Source organism: Nycticebus coucang, chromosome X (genome assembly GCF_027406575.1).
Source record: "Nycticebus coucang isolate mNycCou1 chromosome X, mNycCou1.pri, whole genome shotgun sequence".
NCBI lineage: Eukaryota > Metazoa > Chordata > Mammalia > Primates > Lorisidae > Nycticebus > Nycticebus coucang.
Window position 1 is genome coordinate 186,995,952 of NC_069804.1, and position 18,307 is coordinate 187,014,258.

Consider the following 18,307-nt stretch of genomic DNA (forward strand, 5'->3'; position numbering starts at 1 on the left):
ATGAATGTATTTGCCTTAAAAATAATTAAGACCTAAACCTCATACTTTATACAAAGGAATTCATTAAAAATGAATTATAGACTTAAATTTAAAATGTAAAAATTAAAAATTTTTAGAAGTAAACATGGAATGAAATCTTTTGGAACGTGAGATAGATGCAGAATTCTTATGCCTGACACCAAAAGCACAAATCTATAAAAGAAAAAATTGATAAATTGGACCTCATCAAAATTAATAACTTCTTTGTGAAAAGAATATTAAGAGGATGAAAAGACAAGGTGCAGAGTGGAAAATATATTTGCATACCACAAATACAATAGAAAAATTGTATCTACTATCTAAAAATTATGCTGAAACTCAACAGTTAAAAAAAGTCAAACGGTACAATTCAGAAATAGTCAAAAGAGATGAAGAGACATTTCACTAAAGAAAGTGAATTACATATGGGTGGCCAAAAAGCACGTGAAAATAGCCAACATTATTACCTATTAGGGCAATGCAAATTAAATTCACAATGATATCTCTATGAACCTATTAGATCATACTAATGTACACAGCTATGATTAAACAAATAAATAAATAAATAATAGGGCAGTGCCTGTGGCTCAAGGAGTATGGCACCGGCCCCCATATACCGGAGGTGGCAGGTTCAAATCTGACCCTGGCCAAAAACTGCAAATAATAATAATAATAATGATATAAAATGCTGATGAGGGTACAGAGAAACTGGATTTTTAATATATTGCTGGCAAGGATCTCAAATGGTAAGTCCACTCTGACAAATACTGGTAGGGAGTGAATTACCTGAAATCTAATTAAAATCTGTGGTCTAGTTAACAATAAAAACAATAATTTGCCAATGTCATCTTCCTGGTTTTGATGTTGTGCTATATCTATATAAGGTGTCACCACTGGAGGAAGCTAGGTAACGGGTTCACAGGATTTTATGGACTACTTTTTGCACCTTACTATTTCAAGAAAAAGTTAAAAAAAGAATTAAGATATTACAAGTAGATCTAAAATCCCTGTTGGTCACCATACCTGATTTCATTAATTTCACCCATCACTTCACTTACACCCACCTCCTATAATATGGAAGTTATATCCTTCCATAATTATTTTATGTTTTATGTTCACATATATGTACCCATTAAGTATTTGTAAACATACTATTTTTATGTGTTTCTTTCTACCTAAATTTAACACTTGCTGGGTGTCCTTTAGTAACTTGCTTTTTTTCACTCAATGTTATGTTTTTAAGTTATATTCATATTGACACAGATAGCTCTAATTAATCTATCATGACTATTCTATGACATTACATTGGATATACAGTTTTTATTTAATCTTTTTTATTATTTGACATTCAGATGATTTTCAATTTTTTGCAGTGTGTAAAAAACATTCTTGTATATGTGTCCTAATACACATGTATTTTTATTTAGGGAAGAAATGAAACTAGTGTGTCATAGGTTATTAACATTTTCAGTTTTACTAGAAGTGGCAGATTATACCCCAAAGTGGCTTACCAATTTATACTCACAATATGTTCCCACACCTTTGCTAAAATAGGTCTTCTTCTCCAAATATAACCTACCTGGACTACTCGTGGTAGTCTCAGAATGGCATCATATCCAAATAAACATTTGTCTAAAGTCTAAAGAGAAATGTAAAATAAATTTACATTTTATTTTTGCCTATTAATACAGCATTCATAGCACACATAAAACTGTCTTTCAAGTACCAATTTTCACCCATTTATTTCCTCGAATTACCACTTATTATGGCATAGCAAATACTTCAGTCTTCCTCTCTTTAAAATTACCTAAAACATTATATCTACCCTAAGTAATTTTTCCTTCCTTTTGTAATTCTCTACCCTTTCCAATGTAAATCAATCAAACGAATCCTGGTTTGTTTTATCTTTCTCTTTTAACCATTGTCCTGATCTTTGTAACAAAGTCCAGGAACAGAGTGTGCAAAGACAAAATTCTTTTTGGTGAATATGTGAAGGGTAGAAGTTGAGAATACTTTTCTTTTAATTCTTTTCCCTATCATACTTGTTTGTGCAAAATGGCAGATTAGTTTTAAGTTTGAACTTTAAGCAATAAGAGTGTATTCCCACCAGAAGAGCTTTAAAATTCCTCTCCTATGTGCACAGTACACATAGGTGTGCAAGAGCATGTCTGGAGAGAAACGAAGTCTTCCACAGAAAGCTCTTGCTCCACTCTTATCAGTGAACATTTTTTGCTTGGCTTGAGGCCACTTTACCTGTGGATTGTTTTTTAGCAACCCTTCCATATAATGCTTAGATTTCCCAGCTCCCCCTATTCATTGGATTGGGCCTTAGAAGCTCTTTCTGATTTATGTATGATTCAAATTGTATTTTAGGAATAGATAGAATTGAGGAAGAATAGGACAATAAAGGACTGAATGAAAAGATCCTTTATTAACTTCCAATAATGTCTGAATTTATGTCTAAGGAACATAGAAACATCTTTCATCTCCTAGTCTCATGTTCATCCCACTCAAACATTCCTTAGGGATAATAGAGTTCCTATGGGATAATAGAGTTCCTATGTGACTGCAGTCTCAGGAATTGCTCTAGAGAAAACAATCTTTCTCCAAGCTTGAGCAATTTACTTCATCCCAAACCAACTTCCATTTCCTACATTTTGTTTAAATCAAAATAGGCAACTAGAGGGGGTCAGCTAGCTGATGTTTCATAGACTGGCTTCCTTGAAGCAGTAGTAGATAAGTCTTTGACTTATCTCATAACTGCTTCTATTGCATAAGCGTGCTACTGACAACTATTTAAAGATGTGGTTGAAAGCAACTAGCATGAATAACATACAAAAACACCTGTTTAGGTTAGTCACCTGTATGGGCAGCAGCTAAATGTTCAGACTTGGAAGAGCCTTATTGTTTTCAGATACCTGACTTTGTCTTCCAAATAAAAATCGTCCTTGACATCAAGAAAGGGTACTGATTTCTCAACAGACTTATAATTGAGCAGATAAAACAATTTGATCGTGAGCAATTTCTTTAACCTCATTAAGCATCAAATTTCTCATCTGAACATAAGGATATTTACCTCATAGATGTATTGTGAAACTTTCCTGAGATGAAACATGTAATTTACTTTATATGACTCTTGGAACATAGCAAGCACCAAATATACATTAATTATTAATATCATTATTTTTGTTGGCAAACTTATAAAGGATAAAAGCTCAAACATCCTGGATAAGGACTTGAGCCAGCCATAGAGACCTTGAGTTGTAACCTGGCCTTCAGATTCCTCATCAGAAGGGTGGGGCCAGGAATAAGTGTGTTACCCTTGGCACAAGTCCAAACTGCATGACTGCACAAATACTGTAACTGTTCTGTATTCAGACACATTTGAAAGAATTTTTCCAGTATAAATTTCTAAATGTGCTGCTTGTTTTGTAATTCAGTCGAGGGCAGCAGTGTCTGTGCTATCATTATTTACATTTCTACCTTTTGGTCTTAGATCCAAGATATTTGCAGCAGTATGGATTGGCTCATAACAATTTTTTTCTTTTCTTAAAATAATGTCATATTACTTTCTTTTATACCTGTAAGCAAATACATACCAATAGTCTTTTATATTGATTTGTTTCTGGGGCATTTGGTCAGAAATAATTTACAGAAATGAACTGTCTGATTCAGACACTATAGGTAATTTGACATTAAAATCTTCCTATTGCACCTTTTTTTTTTTTTTTTGCAGTTTTTGGCCGGGGTCAGGTTTGAACCCACCACCTTCGGTATATGGGGCCAGCGCCCTATTCCTTGAGCCACAGGTGCCACCCCCTATTGCACCAATTTTAAGAAATTATTTCAGTATAGGGAAACCTCATTAGCACATTTTAATTAATGCAATATTTTACATTTTAATGACCAAAAGACACTATAAACAATTAGAAAACTATCTCATCCTCAATTAACTTTTCTATTCTCTAAGTTATATCCTTTATTGTAACCTAAACAGCTGTTAATTCTCAATTTATAAGTGTAAAGGGAAGAGAAACACTTTTGTTTATGTATATGTCAAGTCTTAATATTGTTATAACAGTAACCAGATCCTTTTCACTCTTTGCTTTACCTTGGTTGTGTTTGGAGTCTTGCATTCTCTAATGTTAATAACTGCATATGTGCATTAATCTTTCTTCATTAGAGTACCTTTAAATTCTAGAAGGACTAACCTGGCTATGTAATGAACTACTATGTAATGAACTGTTGTACAGAACCCCAATAAATGACCTACAGTGTGATCTAATCTAGACTAGAAGCTTGGGAATAAATAGGATGAACAATTGAATGGTTAGTATTGTTCTATGTAAGGAAAGTCCTGGAAGTGTTCACTCCACACACAAGGTTTCCAGGTACTATATTTTTGTATTTCCATTTACTCCTTCTTTGAATCCTTTGTCTTCTCTTGGCTCTAGACTATATATCTGGGACCATACATGTTTAAGAAAACTTTTCAGCCTTCAAATGACCTCAGAATTACATCTTTTCTGAAGCATAACAGAATTTTTCTGTAAATTAAAGGAGAATAACAGGACCTCATACTTAATGACTGTTGATTCAAAATTAATTTTGTTTCCTTAGATGCCTAAATGTACCACAGCATATAATTACAAAATTGTACTTTGGAAGAGTCCTTAGAGCTTAATCTAATTTTCAACTCTTTTCAGGATTCATTATTAGAGAATCTATGATAGTTTGTAAATCAGTCTTTGAGCACTTACCTAGTAAAGAAGACTATTTATTGCATTAGTAGTTAGAAAAGTATTTTTTAAAATGAGCTAAGACTCACTACCTTACAACTTTCTTTGACCAATGTTTGTGGTCCTACATAAGAAGATATTTCCCTATTTTCATTTAAAATGCTGTCCTATCAAATTATCTCTTATATGAATCAAATACAGAGTATTTTAACAGGAAGTATTCCTAGTGGTTCTATCTCCATTAATCCATACTTCAAAATATTGCCCAGTCTTTTAAGCCACTAGCTCTGACATAATATCCCAAACATCAGTGCCAAAACCAGAGTGCATTCTCCTATTACATCAATAATAATTTTACAGTATGGTGGCAGGAAATGCACTTTCAGTTCACTGGCTATAACTATTAAACTATGTGGAAATGACTCCCTGGAAGGCAGCCTGGTCTCTTGGCTTAAAGGCCAACCATAAGGAAGACAAAGATAATACAAGAAGGGAAACTATGCCACCTGACCAAAAGCATTATTGAGACACTCTAGATCAGTGCTTCTCAACTTTCTGGGTGAAGGACATTAAAAATTTTTTTTTAATATACCATGGATTTTTGGAAAATACAAAATGATGCACTTGCATGTAGCAGTGATCTCAAATGCTCTAAAAATTTCTAAATTCTGTAGAATCTCCACAGCTGACCACCTCCTTAAGTTGACCTAATTTTCATAGACATGCATCACATGTGCATATCAATACAGGAGGCCTAGTTCCTGATGTTCAACACCTCTATGTGTGGACTAGTTTGTTACAGTCCCTTGGGTGGTTACTTACAGAGGTTCTACTGTACTTAATTGGTATACTTATAGCACTTTTATAAATGGTATACTTATAATACTTAAAATGGAATGATAACAGTTTTGGGACTGGTCTGTGGAATATATGGTAACACTGCTCAAGAGAGGGAGAAAGGATGAAATTACATTTGGCATTTTAATCCTCTGATTTAAGTGTCATACTAGAAAGAAACTATTCCTGTTTCTAGTAAGCACCAGATGTGTATGTGTGTTAAATATAAATTGGTGACATAGCCTTCCTGGCATTTTCCTAGTTATTGTGCTAAGACATTTACATTCCACATTTACTAAGTTTCAGTGTATCATGCCCCATGATCACATTAATGTACACAGCTATGATTTAATAAAATATATATATATATAAATTGGTGGCCATACTTAAAATAGTGAAAACCTGACTATGAAGATAGTATCAATGAAACAAATTTCCATTTATAAATCATGTTTATAATGATGTAATGATGAAATATTGGCTAATCATATGAATATGGAGAGAAATACATTTTCACAAAGGTAGGTTGTATCAAATAGTATTTTTTCACACTTACATAATTACCAGGAAGTGGCACTGCTATACAGGCAAAAAATAGGACCTCCAAAACAGTAATTTTGCCACTAGAAACCTGGAATAACCCAAAAGGCAAAGGGAGTAAGGAAGGAAATGGAGTGGGCAATAGGATTGAGGAATAGATACATCAATTCTCCTTCTGTCACTGGTGTTTGCCCCAGGATGAAGATTTATAGAGGAAAAATTCTAATACTGGAAGCTATGAGATTGGGCATTAGGGCCAAAGAACAGGGCAATACCTCATGAAATATCTGACTGCTACATGGAATCAGAGTACAAGTAATCAACCACCACTGATTTTCAAGGTGAACTTGTGGGCTTTTTCCTTTTCCCAGGTAGAATAAACCAGGGAGAAAACAGAAAAGAACTATAAATATAGATAAATAGTACTTAGAGAAAGATTTTTCACAGTCAACCACACAATGCTTAATACATTATTAAATACCTTGTTTTCATAAAATAAAAGTAGGCTTCCACAAACAAGGAAATAATTAGAAATCTTAGCTATAAAGCACACGACCCAGTCAGTCTAGTTTAAAAATAAGCACATTCTGTATTGAATGGCAACTATGTGTCAACTATTCTTCTATGAGTGAGTAGAGATATAGCAGTGAGTACAATGAACAAATTCCCTATCATCAAGGAATGTATATTCCAGTGAGAGGCTAGAGACAAAAAGGAAATAAATATGATTCTGGTAGTGATATCAAGCAGAGTAAGGGAGAAAGCAAGCAAATAAAAGGAATGTGTGTGTGCCCATGTATATATGTGCATATATGTGCCTCTCTGATAAGGTAATAGTTGAGCTAGGAATTAAAGGAAGTGATGCAATGAATGAAGAGCATAGAAAATATTCTAAACCAAAGGAACACAAAATAAAAAGTCCCAGTGGTGGAATGATGAGAGTTTTTTGGATTAATAGCAAGTAAAGCAGTGTTGCTTCAGTGGAGTGAGCGAGAAAGAATAGACAAAACAAATTGTATAGGACCTTTAGACTATTGTATTTTGTCTTTCACATGAGCTGAGACTACAATAATCTGAATTACATTTTTTATTTTTACTTTTCGTTAGTTTGAGTTGTTTTGTTTTACTGACTTAGATTTTAACAGTATAACTGGTGGCTATGTAGATAATAAGGTAGCGGGTAAGGGTAGTAGAAGCAGGGATATCAGTTATTAGGCTATTACAATGATACCAGAATGAGACAATTGTGGCTTAGATCAGGGTGTTAGCAATGGGAATAGGGATATATGGTCAGACTCCAGATGTATTTAATAGGAAATATGAACAAGATTTGCTGATGGATTGAATTTGGAGCATGAGAGAGAGAGGGGACAAAGATTACTATAAGACTTTTGCCTGGGGAACTAGAATAAGGTACTATTTATTATATTATTTTGGAGTTCAGAGGAGCTATCTAGTCTGTAGATATTAAGAGTTCTCTCTACATATAAGGCATTTAAAGTCATGAGACTGGATGTGATTGGGTAGGAATGAGTGTAAACAGAGAAGAGAAGATACCAAAGATTGAGTTTTATATTATTATATTATAAATATTATTTATATTATTTTTCAGTTGAGAACTAAAATATCACCAGAAGATATTGAGAAGAAATAAATAGTACAGATGAGTATGATGAATTGAAAGAGGGGCATGAGAGTTAATGGTATATGCCTGGGACTGATTGTAATGATGGATCGTGAAATCTAAAGTCACGATCATGAGGAGAGTGACTGGCAATCAAATTGTAGCAGGGATCAATGTATCTAAGTTCCCAGTAGGCTCAAGAAAATGTTGGAATTGGGGCATTAGAAGGAGTGAGCAAAAAAGGTAAGAGATGGTTTGAAAGGGGGATGCTAAAATTGAGCTTATGTACATAATACAATTGTTTATTAAAGGAAGGCTGGAAAAGCAGCCTTTGAGGTTCAGCTTCCAGGAACTATTGCCACAGAACTGCTCTGATAAGAAAAACTCTTGCTCCTGCATCAGATTCCAAGAAATTAACTTTACTGAAACATCTGCTGCCAGCACTGATGCCCACTACTTTATCAAGAACTTGACCTTGCAATAGCTTCCATTCCCCAAAGCCAGTTTCCCTTGCTACTACCTATTCAAACAAATACTACTGTTTTGTGTATGTCTTCTATTCTGGATCAAAGCCTCATGTCACGGTATCTCTTTGATAAGTTTTGACTTTTACATTAGAGAGATAAAAATTATAAAGTAAAAAATTTCCACATACAGAAAGGCTATTTTGCTAAGACACAAATATGAAAAATGTCTACTATAGAGATTTTAAAAATTAAAAACATAATTGCCAAAATATTAACCCTTACTAAAGGAGTAATTAGTGGTATGTACACAACTAAAACCAGAGTTATTTAGTTGAAGACCGAACACAGGGATTCTGTCAGGATACAACACCAAAACCAAAGGAAAGATATGAAAAAAGGAATAGACATATAGATCTTTATGAGAATCCTGATCTCTACTTAATAAGTATTGGAAATAAAAAGAAAGGAAGGGAAAGAGAAAGATGAGAAGAAGGAATCAATAAATAAGGAAATCAAAATTTTCTTAAATTGAAGGACCTAAATCTTCACATTGAAAGAAACCAAGTCTCAAGCAGGAATAATGGGAATAATGTTACATGTCTAGATAGATTCTGATAAAAATTTTAAACCCTAAAGTTCAGGCACCTTGGTGCAGCATATATACTACACATCCCTATAGAGTAGTTCTGCTGGATCACTAACTCACCCCTTCACCAGAATAAATTCAAATCATCATACAGCTATCAAAAAAAATGAAATCATCAAAATATAATAAATGCTAGGAAAAAATGTTGGGAGATATGGCACAAAGACTAAATACCATAATCCTATAATGGAAAAGAGTGATAAGCATGACTACATAACAATTTAAAACATTTGCAAAGCATAAAGTATTCTAAATTAAAAGGCCAATGGCAAAGTGATAAACAAATTAATGTTTATGCCAGAGGTTTAATCGCCTTAATATTTATATGTTAGTATTGATATTTAAAGGTATCTATCTTAAAGATCCATAATAAAAACTTAATAGAAAAATGGACAAGTAACATGAAAATATAATTCTTAAAATGAGACATATAAATAGCTAATATTTATGTTTAAAGGTGTTGAATCTGATACTTTTTAAAAATACTATTTTTTTTTTACTTCTCAGACAGGAAAAGGTCAAGAAATTTGTACTATACACAATTATGAAGACTGTGAGGAAATTTGCCTAAGCTTGTGGCACTGTAAATTGGCACAAACTTTCTGGAGAGCAATTCGGCAATATTGTTCAAAATTAACATATATATATATTCTTGTCTAAGCATTTTCACTTCAAAAATTTATCCTGTAGATATAATAACACAAGTTTTCCAAAATATATGTAAAAGATACTCATTGTAGTATTGTTTCTAGGACCAAAACTCTGAAAACCATCTAAATGTCCATTAGTCAGAGACTGGCACTTCTGGCAAAGTGAAGAGTCACACATAACAGGAGTCTATTTGCGTGAGGACTAAAGAGCCTCTAAATGTATTCTTTAAAAAGAAAAAAAGGAGCTTTATTGAACTATTTTTCAGGTACAATAAAATTTACCCATGTAATGTGCACAATTCATTAATTTTTAGTATATTCAGAGCTGTGCGATCATCGTTATTATCTCAAACCAGAACCTCTTTATCAATCCAAAAAGACCCTTATACAGTGCTGGTGAGATTTGTAAAATGGTGTAGCCACTGTGGAAGTCACTCCCAACTTTCCCCTCCCTCCAGCCCCTGAAACCACTAGTCTACTTTATCTTTATGGATTTGCCTATTCTAGACATTACATCTAAATGGAATTATACACTATTTGGCCTTTTTTGTCTGGATTCTTTCACTTATTGCAGTGTTTTCATGATTCATCCATGTTGTATCCTGTGTCAGTGCTTCATTCTTTTGGAAAATATTCCATTTTCTGGAAAGACAGCATTTTGTTTATCCAGTTATCAGTTGGTGGACATTTGGGTTGTTTCCACCTTTTGGCTATTCTGAATAACCCTGCTTTTGAACATTCATGTACATGTTTTTGTATAGACATATGTGTTTAATTCTTTTGGATATATATCTAGGAATGGAATTACTGGATCATATGATAAGTTCATGTTTAATATTTTGAGGAACTTCCAAACTGTCTTCTCAACAACAATGTGTAAGGCTTCCAATTTCTCCACTTCACTGCTAACACTTGTTATTGTCTGTTGTTTTCACTTTAGCCATTCTAGTAGGCATGAACTGATATCTAATTGTGTTTTTGCTTTGCTTTGCATTTTCCTGATGACTGATGATGTTGAGCATCTTTTCACGCATACACTGGCCATTTGTATATTTTCTTTGGAGAAATATCTATTCCATTCCTTTGCCCATTTTTCAATTGTGAATGGGAGAAAATGTTTGCAAATCATATATATAATAAGAAACTTGTACCCACAATTAATAAAGAATTCTCTCAACAACCACAAAGAACCTTGATGATATTTTGGCAGCAAAAAAGGATTTCATTTTGAAGAAGTGCAATTTTTTTTTTGTCACTTGTGCTTGTTTTGTTGTATCTAAAAAGACTTTGCCTAATACAAGGTACTATGCTTTCTTTTCAGAGTTTTGTAGTTGTAGCTCATACATTTAAGTCTATGATCCATTTTGAGTTAATTTTTCCTGCAGTATATGATTTGTAATAGGGGTCCAACTTCATTCTTTTGCATGTAGCTATTCAGTTGTTCCAAAACCATTTTTTAAAGACTATTCTTCCCCCATTGAATTATTCCAACACCCTTGTAGAAAATCAATTGATTATCAATGTAAGATTGATACATTATTTCTGGAGTCTCAATTCTATTACATTAATATACACTTGTGCCAGTACTACACTGTCTTGATTGCTATGGTGTCGTAGTAAGTTTTGAAATCAGAAAGATTTAATTGTCCTATTTTGTTATTCTTTTTCAAGATTGTCTTAACTATTCTATTCCCTATGCATTTCCATGTGGATTTCAGGATTTGTTCATCAATTTTTGCAAAAAATCCATCTAGGACTTTGATAGGGATTGTGTTAAATCTGTAGATTATTTTGGGGATTATAGCCATCTTTAAATGTTAAGTCTTTTGATGTGTGAACATGGAGTGTCTTTCTATTTGTTTAAGATTTCTTTCATTTATTTCAACAATGTGTTGAAATTTTCAGTGTACAAGTCTTGCAAATTTTTGCTAAATTTATTACTAAGTATTTTATTCTTTTTGATGTGTCTATAACTATTTCATCACTCACCCCTATAATGGGTGCAGAATTTGCAATATAGCTGTAAAAATAAAATATCTGTTTGGGTCTTGATGAACTCTCACATAGTCTAATTCTAGAGTAAAGAGATTGTCAGTACCTAAAAGCCAGAATTCTAATTTAGAATTTTCATAAAAGAGAGAGCAAACCCATCCCAATTATTTAATCTTTTGTTGCAGTTTCTCTGAATTCCTTCACATGTTCTTTAATAAAAATAGAAGTTAAAAGGAGGCCAATCTTCTCCATCAGCAGAAAGCTCTTTCAGATTCATTTACCCTTCCCAATCACCACTCTTCCTTCCCTTGTAACTGTTCCTGCTTTATTCAGATGGCATGCAATAGACATCAACTCTACTATACAGAAGTAGTGTGTCATGAGAGTTAATTTATGGGTGTAATCTTTGGAGTCAGACTGCCTAGGTTCAACCAACTTAGGTATTTACTACATATCTGGCTTAGACCTCCTACCTGAACTCTAGACCCACATACTCTTGGCCTGAGTTGCCTCATCCTTAAATGGTGATGATTTTAGTGCCTTCCTTGGGTAGAATGATACATTGCAAATATTCGGTAAATGCAAGGATGTCATTAATATTACCAATCAACCAGTTACCACATAAGCAGATCTGTCTCCAACCTGGGAAGATTTTAAAATAGCAAACAAAGCATCTCATTGTTAGCCTTTGGGCATCTGTATTTTATTGGCCTGTTGGAGGGAATATTCCTAAGGGATTATAATTTTAAAATTTAGAGGCATCAAGAGGAAACTTCTAGAGAGAGACAGTGAAAGATACCAAGAAAGCAGAAAAGACAAATAGGAAAGAGAAGAAGAGAAGAAAGGAGAAGAAACCAAGAAGGCCAGGAGAAGGAAAGTAGGTGGTTGGGGAGAGGGAGTGTAACAAGAATAAAGTTCATGAAGGTAGGGAGAGGTGGGGGAGAACTTGTAATACAGAGTTAAGAGTTTTATTGAAGTTGAGCAGAAAAGAAAGCCTTGTTTGAAAGGAAGAGTGGCTATATTTAGTACTGGGTAGGATGTCAGTTCTGAAAATAAACTGCTCTGAGAATCAAATGCAATCCTCTGTGCCATTGTCACCTGCAGCAGCCTGGCCTCCAGGAGACTAGAACATGGTCATATCAGTTACTTTGGAGCTCATGACATTCATGAGGACTTGCCCTACTTTGGCTTCTTGACCCATTCCTAGGTTTTAAAGCTTCTGATTAATGTGGAGAAAAAAGTTACATAGCTGAAGTGTATGTGCATATATATATACACTTTATGTATACATATATATGTGTGTGTATACATATATACACACACACGCGTGTATATATCTACACATATATGTATACATATTTATGTGTGTATATATACATGTGTATATATATACACATACACACACATACATAACATATCTATGTAGGGTAGATACAAAGTTCGTGTACAATTTAAATTAGTTTACTGGGTCTCTGTGGAGCAGAAAAATGTCCTAAGTCAATACCAGAATCTAAACAACCTGTGGCCAGATGCTTAATTCAATATTCACTATCTCTGTGGTACATTTATGGCATATGAAAGTCATCACTGGAGCCCAGCACAAAGTATGACAGCTCATGTGAAAAGATATATTTGAAATACCTTATAAATGTCATAGAGATAAGTCCTGTGGAGATGTCATGCCTGTGTGATTTATGGAGACAGACCCAGGTCAGGATACAATAGGAAAAGACTTGAGCCATCAAAAACAAAATGCACATGAAGAAGGCAGGAAATGAGGAGAAATTTTTCATTTTCTGATATGAATAAATGTAATCATATTACTAGGTGCAATTCTATCTACTTCTTCCTTTAAAGACTTAGAGACTTACAAGTAAATCTAGATACACACACACACGTGTTGTGTTGCAAAAATATAGTTGATGCCTTCACTAAAATGGAAAAAAAAATAGGAGAAAACTAATGTTTTAGTGGAACAGAATATAACCAGAATTCCAGAATGCTAATATCCAACATGCTCTCCTAATTGTTTTCCTGCTTCCAACCTAAGTTCCTCTCCTGAATATATACTCCATAGGGAAGCCACAGAGATCTTTTTAAAATTATAAGTCATATTGTGTCACTTCTCTTCGTGAAAACCTATAGTATCTTGTCAGCTCTGAGTAAAATGCAAAATACGTAACATGTGAAACTTCACATAATGTAGCCCTCTGTCTGGTGTCATTGCTACCAGTTTTGCCTTACTCCTTCCATTAAATGAATAGGTATGGTGACTTCTTTGCTTTTCCCTAGAACATGTCAAATACATTCTGACCTCAGGGATTTGCATTTACTGTTCCGTCCCTCTGGGAGATACTATCTCCATATAGCCAGATGACTTGCTTCCTCACTTTATTTGAGACATGGCTAATGAGAGAGACTTTCCATAGCCACCATATATAAAATAGCAATCCCCCAACCCTCCTTCATGTTTGATAAAGAAAGGAAGATTGTGAGTGATGTCTAATAGGCAGGTGGATATGTGGGTCTAGAGTTCAGGTAGTAGGTCTAAGCTAGATATGTAGATTTGGGAGTTTCCATTACTCTGGGAAAGGAAAGCAGTGTTTATAATGGTCTTTAGGGTGAGAGAAAGTATGGTACATTCAGGGATCATGTGGAATATTTTGAATATGCAAATTCTCTGGGTCTCACTCAAGATCTCTGAATAAAAATCTCTGGAGGTGAAGCTTAGAAGTATGTAGCTTGATAAAGTTCCACATATAATCTTGATGTTCAGTCCTAGCTGAGAACCACTCTAAAAAGACACACACATTTCCACTAAATGTACTAGTAATCTCCAAATCACCAAATTCAGTAAATACTTTATATATCTCATGTGATCGCTGTGTTGGAATTGGTAGTTCATTATTCTTATAACTTCAAGTATTCTATTTCCTCGGCTTATAGGCACCACACTTTCACGATTATTGTGCCACTTTTCTGGCTTTCCTTCTTAGCCTATTTTATGGACTTCCTTCCTGCCAAGCCCTCAAATATAGGTGCTTTCCAAGGTTTTTCCCTCTATTTTTCTATTACTCTAGTATTCTACCCACTCTCTCTGGCAAGGCTAGTCCATTCTCACAGCTTAAATCTGTACATGACTAATGTCTACATTTCTATTCCTGATCTAGATCCTCTTGCAAGCTCAGAACCCATGTGTAATATTGCCTATATTACCATCTAGGTATTACATGGTAGCCTCAAGCCCAAGTACCCAAAGCTAATTTTTTTTTTTTTTTTAGAGACAGAGTTTCACTTTATCACCCTTGGTAGAGTGCCATGGCGTCACAGCTTACAGCAACCTCCAATTCCTGGGCTTAAGTGATTCTCTTGCCTCAGCTTCCTGAGTAGCTGGTACTACAGGCGCCTGCCAGAATGCCTGGCTATTTTTTTTTCTTTTTTTTTTTTTTTGCAGTTTGGTAGGGGCCAGGTTCGAACCCCGAACCCTCAGTGTATGGGGCTGGTGCCCTTTCCACTGAGCCACAGGTGCTGCCCACCAAAGCTATTTTTTAAAATATTTCCTCCATATCTCAGTAAATGGAACTACTAACATCCTACATAAGTCCTATGTATTGTTTATTCTCTTAATGCCTTCTTCTGGTCATCCACTTTTCTTCATCCACACAGTCCTTACCACAATTTAGGCCACAATCATCTCTCACCTGATTTGTTGAATTGCAATCTATTGTATTGCAATATATGTGTTTACATGTCCATTTATTCTACTAGACTATGAATAATAGGAGAATGAGACCATTCATTTATTCTTTCAACTGGTATGTATTGATGAAATACTATGTCACATTAATTTATGTATCTCTCATATCAAGTTTATTGCCTGATATTAAACATACATTAATGCTTACTATTTTCCTCACAGAAGAGGATAAGAAAGCCTAGGGATGAAGAATGACCTTCCAAAGCCACATAGCAGGTTAGGATACTGGAATTTACATGTCATTACTCTTAGTCCAGCTTTCTTTCCATAGGTCCATATTGTCCCTCTCTTCTACCTCTCCATTATTGGTAATATTGCTTCTATACTGTTTGTCAGCTTCTGTGGAAAGAAAATAATCATCACCATCTCTGTAGGCTTTCCAGATAAGAATCTGTGTCCTTAGCATTGCTTATGTGTTCTGCATCATCATTGTTGGATGAGGATAACAACAACTCAGCTTTTTATCTGGCACTTCTAAAGATCCTCTTGGCTTTAGTAGGGTATGGACAGAGGGGGCCTCAGGTATGAACTTTCAAGTTCACAAACAGTTGAGCTGTGTCCTGGGAGAAAGAGAATGAGGAAAGACTTTCAGAATTTGTGTGGAAGTATGTGTTATGTAAGAGAGATTTGACCAGGTTGATGGATGAAGTTCCTGATAATGATTATTTTAGATACTATACTGGACTCTCAATAATCACGTAAAATTGGCTCTTTATGTTTGATCTATTTTCACTTGCTGTTACAATTTAATAAAACCTAAAAAACCTCAGTACGTTCTAGGAATATGAATAAATAATGCAATGTGGTACCTTCTAGAGAAAATTTGTACATCTAATTTGTTCAGTTGATGATTATAGGGGATTTTCAGAATGTTTTATAAACATGCTATTTTAACACCTTTGAATCTTTGTTTATACTGTTATCTCTGCTTACAAAGATCTTTATCAACTCTTTTATTTATTGAATACTTACTGAGCATCTATTCTGTGCCAGGAATTATGCCCAGTTTTGGAAATTCCGTGATAGTTCTTCTTGCAGTTCATTTGGTCATATTGCTTCATGGCATCTGCAATGCTATTCTCTCTTGTTGTAACATCTTTGTCATTCTTCAAATTTTTATTTAAATATCACCTTTCCTAGTAAGCAATCCATAACCCCCTCACTACTGGATTAGGTGTACTTTTTTGTCTGCTCCCTTATAAAACATGGAATCACATAAATTACAATACAGTGTGATAAAGATAAAATAGAAATACATTTACTGTCTGGATTTACTTACTTATTTCTTTATTCCTACATTGAATATTTACAGAGGACTTTTGTTCCAGGTCCACTCTTCCTTCAAGAAGCTCTCAATCTATTGGGAAACATCGATAAGTAAATAGACAATTTAAATATAGTGCATTTATCCATCCTCTCCCCGCACACCTTTTACGTGCTCTGACAACAATAAGTACTTCCTCTGTGACTCAGCTAAGAAAATACTTCCTCTGACTTCATCTAGATCTCTAAACTTTCTGTGTTTTCTTCAAATACAGTGAGTATTATGTTCCACATATATCGTGATCACTGGCTTGATATATCTTCCTATCTTACAGACCTATGTGCTCCTTGAAGGCAGAGCTATTGCACAGTGTCTGGAGTACAGTACTCTCTCAGACAATAATAATAATAGTAATGGCTACCATTTATTGATTACATTACTTGTTGCCTACATTATTTCAAGTTATCATCTTTTCTTTTCTTTTTTCTTTTTGTTTTAGAGAAAGAGTCTCATTTTGTCACCCTCGGTAGAGTGCTGTGACGTCACAGCTCACAGCAACCTCCAGCTCTTGGCCTTAGGTGATTCTCTTGACTCAGCCTCCCAAGTAGCTGGGACTACAGGCACCCGCCACAACACCCGGCTATTTTTTTGTTGCAGTTCGGCCAGGGCCGGGTTTGAATCCACCACCCTTGGTATATGGGGCTGGCATCCTACCCACTGAGCCACAAGCACTGTCCATCAAGTTATCATCTTTTCAACAACTGAAGAAACTGAGTCTTAGAAGACTTAAGTAACTTAACCAAGCATCACACAAATACTAATTAACTGAACTGGTTGTAAGCCCAAGTCTGACTCCCAAGGAATTCTCTAGGATTGTCTTAATTTTTGAAGTGTTTCCTATAGTTATAATTTCTTTGAAACTTGGAGTTCACTCCAATAAAACTTAGGGGGACTCCTTAGTTGGTAGATTCTTATCCACACTTCAGGTTCTTAAATCTTTTTTTTTCATCAGGGATTAGTTCCAGGTAAAATTGTCACAGAGGCAAACCCAGTGTCTCTCCTTCACTCTAAAGTACATGCTATGATTTGGTCAAAAATGCCAATCCTGATAGATTTTCCCCAAATTTGACTCTAACATTAAATGCCTTCAAACTTCCTCCTTTATCTCTTCTTTCCTAATGACTCTTTACTTTCACTGAAAAATTTGCTTGGTTCTCTTATGTTGATGAAATCTTATAATTCTGCCATGCTCTTTAGTTCCCTTTCAACATATTGAGATTTGACTTGGTACTCCACCACCAAAACTCTTTTCAATAAGTCACCACATGGCTAAATTCATTGGATACTTCAAATATCTTATCATAATTTTCCTTCAGGCCATTTTGATTATCCCATCTTTATTCAGACTCTCTCTACTGTTCTATGGCAATATGCTATGCTAATCCCCTTCTAATATCTGATATTTCTTCTCTGGTTTCTTCACTAATTCTTCTCTACCCTTTTGTTCTCTAACTGTTCCCATGGTCAACAATATAGTCCTTTTTCTATCTCTTTCCTCTACCTCAGAAGTTTCATTCATTTTCAAAACTCCAATAATCTTCCGTGTTAACAAGCCCTAAAGACCCTGTCCTGTCCTATCACTCCAATTCTAGTCCTGTATCTCTAACTTTATACCAAATATTCCTACTTGAAAATGTTCCATCATCACCTCAAATTCAACACTTCCAAAGAAGAACTCAAAGATCTCATCATCTTCCCTGTTATTGTATAGTG